Below are 13,528 nucleotides of genomic sequence, written 5' to 3'. Positions count from 1 at the left end.
CTAGTCTGCATAAGAGCTGACTTCACATATTAGAATCAGGTGATCTACAAAACAAGGGGGAAAACTTTTAAATGCATTATAAGATTAATTTTTTATTGACTCATTCAATTAAAAGACTATGAAAGGAGTATCTGTTTGGGTCAAATGTGTAACAGATGTTATAATTTCCAGTTGAACAAGTCATGGTTTCCTACACTCAGTGATAGCATACATAATAATTACCAATGAAATAAGTGCCATTATAAAAATAGTCACACAATGAGAAGATCAGGGGTAGGAATATATTACCAAACATCAGTCAAGGAAGGCTTCCAGAGGGGCAATGCTTTAGCTGAGTTTCAAAGGAAAAGAGGAAGGACAAGAAAAGAAGGCAAGAGAATTCCACGCAAAGGTGCACAGTTTATAAAGTCAAAGAAGTGAAACACTTGAGACCCATTTAGGGTAACTGACATGCTCAGAGTGGATCAAACTAGGAATGGAAGGTCACTGCCTTCAACTGCCTCTTCCCTCACTGAGACCTCCTTCTTAGGGTCTTTTGTTGGATAGACCTCCTTTTCCTGACCAATAAATGGGAAAGCACTTCAGTGTTATGTCTCTCCCTTAATTTTTAAACTTCACATATACGGCATCTCTAAATCTGTGTATATCTCCAATTGTATATCATTTCAGGACTTATGAAACTAAATCTTTAATTTTTCACAATAAACATAAGTGTTTTCAGCTCACTAAATGGTACTTTCCACATCATTGCTCAGACAAGAAATATCATAGTATCCTTCATGCCTTTCTTGCTCTCATACCACATATTGATACCTTTAACAAATCCTTTTAACCCTCCTTAAAATATATCACAAACATGACCATTCCCCCACCCCCACTTCCTCTCTCTCACTGCACTAGGGTCAAGTCACATCCCTTGCCTTGCATTCTGGCCTCCACCAGTTTGTTGTCCGGATGCTGCCAAATAATCCTTTCTAAATCTGATTCGGATGCATCACTCCACTGCTCAGGATACCACAGTGGATTCCAATCACTCACTCACAACTTAATGAATCACGTTTTACCTTACAGTAACAGGAACGGTAATCCCCATTTCACAGTTGAACAAAGTGCAGCTCAGGTCAAATAATTAATTTTCCAAGGTCACACGTTTTTTGTTTGTTTGCTTGTTTGTTTGAGTGTTTTTTTATTATATTATGTTAGTCACCATACAGTACATCCCTGGTTTTTGATGGAAAGTTCGATGATTCATTAGTTGCGTATAACACCCAGTGCACCATGCAATACGTGCCCTCCCCACCACCCATCACCAGCACACACGTTTTTAAGTGATAAAAACTAGGATTAGAATGCAAGTTTGCTTTATCTCAAAGTGATCTAACTTTTACATAATAAAGATAAGTCATACAATTGCAAAGCCTGGTCTCTACTATTTCTTGCTTGTCTTACCTTGTGTAGGCATATCCACGATCTGAAAGAACAGTTTACTCATTCACAGGGACCCGGAATTTTTCTGTCATCCAGTTTGACAAGAGAGGGCAAAAAAACTGCATTATTACTTGAGGATATATTAATTTCATTCGACTCTCTATCCATTTTCTCCATGGAGCCTTCTGGTTATTCAGAAGGTTGCTTTTATTACATCGTAGATTACTTCCTAGTAATTCCAGCATCCACACAGAAAAACAAAAATTCAGCACATTAGGATAATTTATCAAAAAGACAAGTAAACCCCATCCTTACATAAGAAGAGAACAACTAGTCATTTGCCAGGGAGATTTTTCTCAAGTAACTTCTTTCCTACTAATTTTTAAATAGGAAAATATCATTCAACTGTTTAGTCTTCTTCATTCTGACCTGTTGGTTTGCTCAGATTAGCTGATTTGATATTTTTAAGAGACATTCTTGTGCTTTTCATTAGGTAATGCTTTCAGGCTAACAGAAACCTCCTAAAAATATGTATCAGTTGTTAGAAGCATAGCATCTTCTTCCCAGTAAGAGCAAAGATCGCTGGACGTCTTATCCCTTCTAACCACACTCCTCATTAAGTCCTAGAATTGGAAAATGTCCAAGACTGACTCTTGCTTAATTAAATTCACTGGGAATTTCCACAAAAACTTTAAAAAATATCTCTATAAAGATACTATTAGGCCAAATCACATAATTAGGGTAAGAAAGATGTATCATAAACAAACAAACAAACAGAAAACATAGCTTTAGAACCATTGTGAGACTACTGCCAAGCCAAGAAAAAAATTTCAGCCCAGCCACTTTGTGTTAGGGAAGATTAATTCATCATGTATTTCCTCTCTTGTCATAACAAGTTTTTCTTTCCTTTTATTTAATAATCAATTTTAGTGTGGTTAGATAGTTCATTTACTCACAGATTTAGACATAATAACTATTTATTAAATTATTAATTTCTTTAATTTGGAGTTCCTATTTACTGCCAGGAAACATGCTATGAGTGAGGACACAGCAATTAATGAAATAGGGGGGAAATTATGCAAAAGGTCCTTCCTGCATAGACCTTATTTTGTCATAATAGAGTCAGACAGTAAATAAGGGGACAATTTACTAAACTAAATATAGTCTTCATCAGGGCTAATAATACAGCAAACAGGGTACTTATGGAGATTTCTACTATGGAGAAGGTGATCGGGGAAGGCCTTTCTTCAAAGGTGGTATTTAAGCTGTGATGCAAAGGACAGATAGCGGCTACCATCAGAAACACTGTTACAGGTAGTAAAATTAAGTAAACATTCTAAGTAATTTGTTCTCACTTCACTGATGGCATGACCTATATATAGAAAAACCTAAATTTTCACAGGGATTTTTGTTCCATTGCTATGTGCAAAGGAGGTTGTGAGCGTGGGCTCACTCATCTTGTGCCTGATTATAGTGGGAAGGCTTTCAACCTTTCCCTGTTGAGTGTGGTGTTTGCTGTGGATCTGTCATATATGGCTTTTATATGTTGAGGTAAATTCCTTTTATACCCAATTTCCTGAGATGGTTCTTTTTAAATTTCATTCTCTAAATGATTTTTATTTTACGTTTTTTTTATGTTTACAGAGCATCTAATTTCTTGTGCTACTGGCAAAAGATACAGAGTTCTATATTATTTTTGAAACTTCCTTGGAGGGTTAAATTTATTTTTAAGATAACAAAAAATATTTTATTTTGCCTTAATTTGACCTTCTGCCAGTGGACTCTATTTCTTTATGTAAATCGACGTTTCTTTTTTATTTCTTTTTTCTTTTATTTCTTTAAGTTTTTATTTAAATTCTAGTTAGTCAACATATAGTGTAATAGTAGTTTCAGGGGTAGAATTTAGTGATTCATCACTTACATAACACCCAGTGCTCATCACAACAAATGCCCTCCTTAATACTCATCACCCATCTAGCCCATCCCCTATTAAAAGATTAATCTTATAATGCATTTATTGTTAAAATGCCTATGCTACCCAAAGCAATATATACATTCAATGCAATCCCTATCAAACTACCTTCAGCATTTTTCATAGAACTCGAACAAACAATCCTAAAATTAGTATGGAACCAGAAAAGACCCTAAATAGCCAAAGTAATGTTGAAAAAGAAAACCAAAACTGGAGGCATCACAATTCCCAACTTCAAGCTCTATTACAAAGCTGTAATCATCAAGATAGTATAGTACTGGCACAAAAATAGACAGATCGATAGAACAGAACAGAAAACCCAGAAATGGACCCTCAACTCTATGGTCAACGAATCTTGGACAAAGCAGGAAAGAATATCCAAGGGAAAAAAGAGTCTTCAACAAATAGTGTTAGGAAATTGGACAGCCACAGGCAGAAGAATGAAACTGGACCACTATCTTACACCATACACAAAAATAAAGTCAAAATGGATGAAAGACCTAAATGTGAGACAGGAATCCATCAAAATCCTAGAGGGGAACATGGGCAGCAACCTCCTTGACCTCCGATACAGCAACTTCTTACCAGACATGTCTCAAGAGGCAAAGGAAACAAAAATGAAAAGGAACCATTAGGACTTCATCAGTATAAAAAGCTTTTGCACAGGAAAGGAAACAATCAACAAAACTAAAAGGCAACCTACAGAATGGGATGTGATATTCCCAAATGACATATCAGGTAAGGGGCTAGAGACCAAAATCTGTAAAAGACCTGTCAAATTGAACACCCAAAAAAACAAAAAATCTAGTCAAGAAATAGGGAGAAGTCATGAACAGACATTTCTTCAGAGAAGATATACAAACGGTTAAGAGACACATGAGAAAATGCTCAACATCACTCAGCATCAGGGAAATACAAATCAAACCCACAATGAGATGCCACCTCACTCCTGTCAGAATGACTAAAAGTAACAACTCAGGAAACCACAGATGTTGGAGAGGATGCAGAGAAAGGGGAACCCCTTACTCTGTTGGTAGAAATGCAAACTGGTGCAGCCCCTCTAGAAAACAGTAAGGAGATTCCTCAAAAAATCAGAATAGAGCTACCCTATGACCCAGTAATTGCACTACTAGGTATTCATCCAGTGATTATGAAGGGGCGCGTTCACCTCAATATTTATAGCAGGAATATCCACAATAGCCAAAAGATGGAAAGGGCACAGATGTCCATCAACAGATGGAAGGATAAAGAAGATTATATATATATATATATTATATATATATATAATATATATATTATATATATAATGGTATATTACTCAGCCATCAAAAATAATGAAATCATGCCATCTGAAGTGACGTGGATGGAGCTAGAGTGTATTATGCTAAGTGAAATAGTGAAATAAGTCAGTCAAAGAAAGACAAATACCATATGATGTCACTCATATGTTGGATTTATGAAGCAAAACAGATGAGCAGAGGAAAAGGGAAGGAAAAATAAAATAGGATAAAAACAAACTGGGTTGCTGGAGGGAGGGTAGGCAGGCAATTGGGTGATGGGCATTAAGGTGGGAACTTGATGGAATGAGCACTGAGTGTTACATGCAACTGATGAATCACTAAATTCTACCCCAGACTAGTAATGCACTACGTGTTAACTAAATTGAATTTAAATTGAAAAATTTTTAAATAAAATAAAATGAGTCTCTTGTAGGCAGCATATAGATGGGTCTTATTTTTTGTTTTTGTTTTTTTATCCATTCTGACACTCCATGTCTTTTGATTGGAACATTTATCCCACTTACATTCAGAGTAATTATGATAGATATATATTTAGTGCCATTGTATTACCTATAAAGTCAGTTGTTCTGGAGATTTTCTCTGTTCCTTTCTAGTCTTTGTCACTTTTGGTCTTTCTTTCCCACTCAAAGAGTCCCCTTTAATATTTCTTGTAGGTCTGATTTAGTGCTCACAAGTTTAGTTGTTTAGTTTAGTTTTTGTCTGGGAAACTTTTTATCTCTCCTTCTATTCTGAATGACAGCCTTGCTGGATAAGTATTTTTGGCTGCATTTTTTCCCATCTAGCATGTTGAATATATCATGCCACACCCCTGTGGCCTGTCAAATTTCTGTGGACAAATGTGATGTGACCCTGATCTGTCTTCCCTCGTAGGTTAGAGATATCTTTTCCCTTGCTGCTTTAGGATTCTTTCGGTATTTTGAAAATTTAACTACAATATGTCTTGAGTGTTGGCCTTTTGTTGATTTTGATGGGAGTTCTCTGTGCCTTCTGGATTTGAATATCTCTTTTCTTCCCAGATTAGGAAAGTTTCCAGATATAATTTGCTCAAATAAAGCTTCTGCCCCTTGTTCCTCTCTTTTTCTTCCAGGCCTCCTATGATATGAATGTTATTATACTTTATGGAGCCACTGAGTTCCCCAAGTCTACTTTCATGATCCAATATTTTTCTTTCCCTTCTTTTCAACTTCATTATTTTCCTTAATTTTATCTTCAATATCACTGATCTCTTCCTCTGTTTGTCCATCCTTATGGTCATTACATCCAGCCAGTTTTCCAGCTTGGTTATATCAGTTTTTCGTATTGGCCTGACTAGTTTTGAGGTCTTTTATAATCGCATTAAGGACTCCACGCTGCCTTCTATGCTTTTCTCAAGCCCAAGTAGTAGCCATATATTATTTTTTTAAAAACTGGTTCAGGCATATTATTTATATCTGTTTTGGTTAGATCCCTCCTCGTGACCTCTTCTTGTTCTTTCTTTTGGGATGGATTTCTCCATTTTGGCATTTCATCTCATTCTGTCTTCTGTGTGCTAGAAAAGCTTGTTATATTTCCTGCTCCTGAGAACAGCAGCTATCCTAGGAATAAGTCATATATTGTCAAAAGGCTGGCACTTCAGGAAGTGTTTCTGGTGTGTGCTGTGTGTGCCCTGCTGTTGTGTTTTGGCTGCTCTTTCCCTAGGTCAGTCCTTTACAGAAAGTCTCCTTGCTTCCAGTGGGGAATGTTTGGACCTTCTCCACTGTGTGCTGAGTTTTAGCTAGGAGTGTTTCAGTCTTTTTATTATAAGAGGCTAGATCCTATTCCCCCAGAGCTGAACCTTTGCATTCTATGGTCTTTAGATTTGTGTGCAGGGATTTCTGCTGGTCTTCGGAGGGGTGTGGGGGGTAGCACTTCTGCTCTGGCTCTCAGGCACACTTCTCCTGTGGGTGGGGGAGCATGTGCAGAGCACAGGGGGAGGCAGCTCAAGCCTTCACTGTGGGTACTGTGCTGCTCACTGAAGTCCCTCCATGTTGATGGGCATGGATAAAAATGGCATCAGCTGGCTCTCTTGTCCCCAGACGGGGAGAAGGGAGTTTGCAACTGCCACTGTTCAGGAAGCCCCCACAGAAGAGTGAACAATCTCCCCCTTGTTTGTCCCAGGCTTCCCTCAGACCCCTGCTTTCACCCTGTCAGAGCTGTCTGCCCACCAGGCAGCACAGTGCTCCTATGTTTTATCTCATGAGTGCTGGCTTGGTTTCAAAACTCCAGATGTTAGGAACCTGGAATGATCATCTGTGCCTGGTGCCAGTTTGTCCCAGAAGGGAAGTTGCATGAATGTGCAGGGCCTTGGAGTTTATGGTAAAGTACAGCAAAAAGTCAGCATCAAGGTTAGCTGTTCTCAGCAGGAGCCTCTGCTCCTATGCTAATAAACAGGGCAGTGCAATGAGGCAGGTGGGCTCTTTTGTCCCTGCAGAGGCTGTGCCTCCTCTCCCAAATGCACTCCAAGAAGGGGAAATGTCTCTCCCAATATGACCCAGGGGATCCTCAGAGAACACTGTCCACTCCTGGGCCTCTGCCCTCCTTACCACAGGAGGACTTTTACACCTGCCAGGCTCCACCCAGTGATGGCACAGACTTCTAAAACTTCAGATTTGAGCTCCACTGCTTGTAAAAACTTGTGTTAATCAGCCCCTCTCATTTCTCCTGAGAGTAGTTTTGGGGAAGGTGTTTCCTGTGCAGTGCCCTGTGTTCTGTTCTCTCTTTCTCTGTCTTTCTCCTTTATCCGTGATCAGGACTCCCTTCCTCTGCAGCACTGGCAATTCCTTTCTCCCCCAAATCATGTCACTGCACCTCCTACCTTCCACAGTAGCTTATTTTCCCACCTCAGTTGTGTGTTGTGCTCTCCGTACTCAAATCGATTTCCTGGGTGTTCAGAATGATTTGATATTGATCTAGCTGCGTTCAAGGCCAAGGCAAACACACACTCCTCCTAATGCTCCCCCATTTTAACTCCTGAGAGGGTTTTGGGTTTTTGCTTTGTTTGTTTTGCTTTGTTTCATTTTTTTTTTTTTTTTTTTTTTTTTTTTTTTGAGAAAGAGAGAGAAAGCACGTGAACAGGGAAGGGACAGAGGGAGAGGGAGAGAGAGAGAATCTTAAGCAGGCTCCATGCGGAGCATGGAGCCCAACATAGGGCTTGACTAATGACCCTGAGATCATGACCTGAGCTGAAATCAAGAGTCAGACACTTAACCAACCAAGCCACCCAAGCACGTTGACCCCAAGAGGTTGTTTTATCATGAAAAGACATTAAATTTCTGTGCTAACAGTGCCAACCTAGAGAGGATTAAGAAAACAATTCCTTTTACAACAGCATCAAAAAGAACAAAATACTTAAGAATAAACTTAAACAGGGGGCAAAAGTGTTCTACACTGAAAAACTACACAGTGTTCCTGATATTCTAGAAGATACAAATAAATGGAACAACGTTCATGAACTGGTATAGTTAATGTTATTACAATGTCAGTGCTACCTAAACTGATAAACAGATTCAATGCAATCCCTAACAAAATCCAAAGAAATGTGTTTCTTTACAGAAATAGAAAAATCCATCCTAAAATTCAGGTGAAAACTCAAGGTACGCCAAGCAGCCAAAATAACCTTGGGGGGGAGGGGAATTGGAGGACTTCCTGGTTCTAAAACTTACTAAAAGCTATGGTAACCAAAACAGTGTGATACTGGCATAAAGACAGACATAACAATGGAATAAAATAGAGAGCCTAGAAATAAACTTTTGCATATGTGTTCAAGTTATTTTCAACAGGTGACAAGAGTGTTCAGTGGGAAAAGACAGGTGATTCAAAAAAACGGTGCTGTGAAACTGAATATCTCCATGCATAGGAATGAAGCTGAACACTTAACATACACCATATAAAAAACTGAATCAAAATGGATCAAAGACCTAAACTACCAGCTAGAACTATGAAACGCTTAGAAGAAAACATGAAAGAAAACTTCATAGCTTCAGATTTGGCAGTGATTTCCTGGGTATGATGCCAAAACCACAGGCAAGAAATAAATGTCAAATTTCAGTTGGGGAAGATGAAAAAGCACTGGACATAGATGGTACAGATGTTTGCATAACAAATGTCAATTTAATTAATCATCATGATAATGTGAAATGACTTAATGCCACTGAACTATGCACATACAAATCCTTAAAACTGCCATTTTTGTTATTTGGATTTTACTACAAGTTAAAAACTACATTTAAAAAGTAAGTTGACTTCATTAATTGGTGCATGATGTCAACATAAACTACAGCACAATGGCTACCGTATATGCACATATCATTGGCTTTACATACACCTATTTAGAAAGCAGGTATGTCATCCAACAACAAAACTGGTAAATTAAAATCTCCAGATCTGTGACCTGACACTCGCCATTGTACAAGAACTGTCACAGTACACTGTGAGAACTAATTCTCACAGAACCCTGAACTTTGACCAATGGACAATACATAAATGTAAATAGGATATTTTTACAATGATAATTCCCTCCCTTAACCTTTCCTCACAGTGCCTATATGTCAAAATAAACATACTTTGGACAAATAGTGTTCATGTGCCTCTGTAACATAGAAATTATCTTTTCTCTTTTCTATTTAATAAATTTATCTTATAAAGCTACAGATATCTCTCAAACTTACCATTTTTACCCTAGAACTTCCTCATGGCATTTTTCACCTCCCAATTTCTGAGTGTGCACATTTAAGTTTAACAAGGGAGTTACCATGCTATACAACAGAGCCACAGCTCGATCAGTGGAGAAGGTGGTGATTGCTTGCAAATACACAAATATGCAGGACACAATCCTAAGACCACCACAATGATGTGAAAGACACAGGTGGACACAGCTTTGTGTCCCCCCTCCAAGCTACAGGTCCTCAGTGAGCATATGAAGAGCAGCTAGGAGAACATCAAGAGGAAAATTTTCACAGGCAGATGAACCCACTGTTGACAACAACAAAGAGACCAAGGGTATGAGCGTCCATGCAGTGAGTTTCAGGCAAAGGTTTACATCATGCACCATGGTCTATGACAGTAGAGCCACCACAGGCAGCCACACTGTGAAGAGGACCTGAATGGTGGGAAGGACAAAGCCTCTACTATATGTCACCTGAAAGAGGAAGCCATATCCCTGTCACTCGTGAAGATTTCATAATACAGGGCTATACAGATGGTCACACAGATGCTCAGCAAAGACATCAGTCACACACTTCCTGAAAGAGATGGTTTTTGTAACAGCAAAAGTACCAAGCAGCATTTTAAGGGTCATGGATGAAGAACAGCGGATATGTAGAAGGCACAAGTCACACAGGCAGAAAATGGAAGCAGTACCGAAGGCCAAGAAAGATGACTTGTTGAATGGAAAGACCTGCTCATGGATAACAGTTCTCTGTACTAGAAAGCTGCAAACCCTTCCTAAATTAATCTTCTGAAATTGAAACTTCTTAAAAATAACTATTGTTTTGTATATAAACTATTTTAAACTTATTTTGTCAACTTATTTTAATGTTAAATTTATCTTATTTCAGTGTAAGCTCATTATTTTCTTATAAGCTTCTTTCTGAAGCATACATATGCAAGAATAGGCATAAATTGGAAAAAGAATATTGAGAGACATATCAAAATGTGATATATATGAAAGCCATTTTGTTGTGTACCAACTGGTACATGAACAGAGATCAATGAAACAGAACTGAATGTTAAATGAGATCTAAATATATATATGGAACTTTAGAATATAATAGGCTTTCAAGTCAATAGCAAAAAGAAAATTATGCAACTAATTAAAAAACCCTGAAATTTAGAAAACCAACTAAAAATCCATATCTCTTTAATGCCTGTGTCAAAATAAATTCCAGATGGATCAAAAGTTTTAATGTAAGATATACAAGCTAAATAATGCTTTAAAATTAAGTACTAAAAAAAGCAGTTGAAGACTACATTGGTACGAATAATAAAAACCAAAAAAATTTACGATTAACTTAATAAAAGCATTATTTACATGCCAAAAGCATTCTATAATGTATACAAGTATTAAAACACACCACAAGTACAATTACAGAAAAATAACAGGTACTTCTGCAAACAGTAAAAGACATCATTTCTTTAATAAAAGACAGCACTCAGTAAATATCAGTATGGAAAAGATCAACAATTACACAAAATAGATAAAAAACATTAATAGATGATTCACTAAACACTGAAAAGATACTCAAACTCAATAATATGAGAAAGGTTGCAATTTATTCAGGTTGCCTTATGCCTTGAGTATGTATCAGACAGTGGTTGTCGAGATGTGGACAGAAGTATTTTCACAGTCTGAACAGCAGGGTAGCTTTAGTACAATCTCAAGGATGACAGTTTGGCAATTTCACTATATGACCATTGACTCTAATACATGTATGAACAATTCCTCTCAAGGAACTCATACTTGCACATATTCACAAAAATACAGTAATAAAATTCTTCATTGTAGAAAAAGGTAGTAACATTAACAGGAAAGGATATATATATTTTAGTATATATTTATAAGTGAGTACATGGACTACAAGAAAAACTAAGAGATCTATATGGACTGGTAAGGACTATCTTCAAGATGTTGCAAGAGACTTCACATTTATGTGGAATTTAAACAACAACCAAAAAAAACAGAAAAAAAGAAACAGACTCATAAATAGAGGAAAAACAGGCTGCTGTCAGAGGGGAGGGAGTGGAGAGATCCACGAAATAGGTGAAGGGGCTGAAAGGTACAATATTCAGGGAGTAAAATAAATAACTCACAAGAATGAAAAGTATAGCATAGGGAGTATAATCAATAATATTGTAGTGACTTTGTATGGTAACAGATGGAAGCCACACTTTTCAGGATGAGCATTTCACAAGGTACTTGTGTGTGTGTGTGTGCGTGTGTGTGTCCCAGGATTCTTTAAGAACAAGGGATGAGTGATGTGGGGATTAAAAACAAGAGCATCCTTGAACTTCACCTTCCTTCCAACTACTTCTCTCCAAACTCCCTGCCCCCACACCTTTTGTGTTCCCAACTCCTTTCTCAGTGAATGAAGAACTTTAATCCCAAAGCCCTGGTACAAACCCCAGGCTCTTGTTCCCTAGCTCTCCCCTTTCCTCTGCCCCCCATTCCTGGGAAGGGCCCACACCTCAGTGTGAATGCATGGGAGAGCCCAGAGTGGTGACAGACACAGAGGGAAAGGCTTCCCCCTTAGGGAAAGGAACCAAGGAGTACAGGGTAGTGAAGTGGGGGCCCCCATAGCCTGGGGTACCAAAGTGGTGCCCTGGTGCCAGAGGAAAGGATACTGGTACCATGAGAAAAGAAACCCAGCAGCCTCAAAATCCTCTCCTGGCCAGTAGTGCCTACTGGCAGCCAATGCAGAAGTGCACACAGACCACAAGCTTCTCATGTCCCAGCTGCTGGGCAATGGGGCTGATCTGCAGCAGGTGGGTTTCAGGCACTGCAGGAACGTGTTCTCCAGATTACCTCACTCGGTTCTCCAGACTTATTCACTTGCTCTTTTCATCGTGCACAAGGGTTCTTGCTTTGTATATTTCCTGCCAATTTTCATCATTGTCAGTTTCCACCACCCACTTCTGCAGCAGGGGCTGCACCTTACATGTTTTCTAGTAACTGAGCTCCTGAGTCTCAAAGGGGCAGACGGTTGTTTGGTGAACCACCTTCCCAAAGAGAATCCTCAGGGTAAGCCCCACATTGGCCTGGGTATATCCTAGAGTGATCCTCTTCAATTTCAGGGGCTTGGCAAATTGTTCCAGGTCTTTCTGCAGAGCTTTGATGTCCTGGGACTCCTCAGGGTTTTGCTCCAGCTTTTCCTTGCCTGGCTTCATGGCCTCTGGTGGGGCAGTGCTCTGCTCAGGGAAGCCACCCTCAGAGCTCGCTCTGCACTCTGCTCCCAGCTCGCCCTCCGCCTGAGAGGTCTCCAGGCTGCCTTGGGGCACCTGCTGCACCCCAACCTCAGGTCCACAGAATGCTGTCCCCCTGCAGAACTCATAGGGCGGGGAGGCGTGGTGGATTCCCCCACACCTCAGCACCTCGCCCAAACACCTAATTCCTGACCCACCAGGATGTTCAGTCAGATCTGAGGGTAAACCCAGGAGGGCTCTGCCCCTCCCCACCCATCACCTCCACCATCACCTCCTCGTGGGTGCAAAAGTGCCACGTCAGAGGCCAGACATGCTACCATGGGGAACAGAGGCAGCCCAAGCCAGGGGGTCTGGAAAAATGAGGGCTCTCCAAGAGATTGCTCAAAACCTCTCTCCCTCCCTAATCCCACCCACTATTATAATGTACATAATTGTTGAATCACGATGCTGTAAACCTGAAACTACTGTGACATTGTATGTCAACATACTTCAATTAAAAAATTAAAAATCAGTAAACTACTATAAAATTAAAAGTTTACTTATAAAAAGTTCTAAAGTAAAGCAAAAATTTACATACACATAGAAAGACTCACATACAAATATTTAAATTCACACTTGCATTTGTAAAGATTATTACCTGATGAGTTTAAAGACACAGATCAAGCAACTGCCTCTGGGAAGAGAATTGGGAACTATGCTGAGACTTAAACAGAACTTTATTCTACACTTTATCTCTTTTGTAAGGTTTTCAGTATTACTATTTATTATTACACTTCAATTTTTCTTTTATAAACTAAGAGTATTAGTCTAAATATCTTTATATAAAACAACCAAAAATTAATAAAGGAAAGACTACATATCACTAAGTATTTTAAATTATATAATAAAAAGA

At 38.8% G+C, this 13,528-nt stretch overlaps 1 pseudogene; it reads right to left on the bottom strand.

Annotated features, from left to right (window-relative positions):
* Positions 1 to 11,901: 11,901 nt before the first annotated feature.
* Positions 11,902 to 13,528, bottom strand: part of LOC117796602 — a 5,718-nt pseudogene continuing 4,091 nt past the window's right edge.

The sequence above is a fragment of the Ailuropoda melanoleuca genome, chromosome 16 (genome assembly GCF_002007445.2).
Source record: "Ailuropoda melanoleuca isolate Jingjing chromosome 16, ASM200744v2, whole genome shotgun sequence".
NCBI lineage: Eukaryota > Metazoa > Chordata > Mammalia > Carnivora > Ursidae > Ailuropoda > Ailuropoda melanoleuca.
This window is presented reverse-complemented; position numbering and strand designations above follow the sequence as displayed.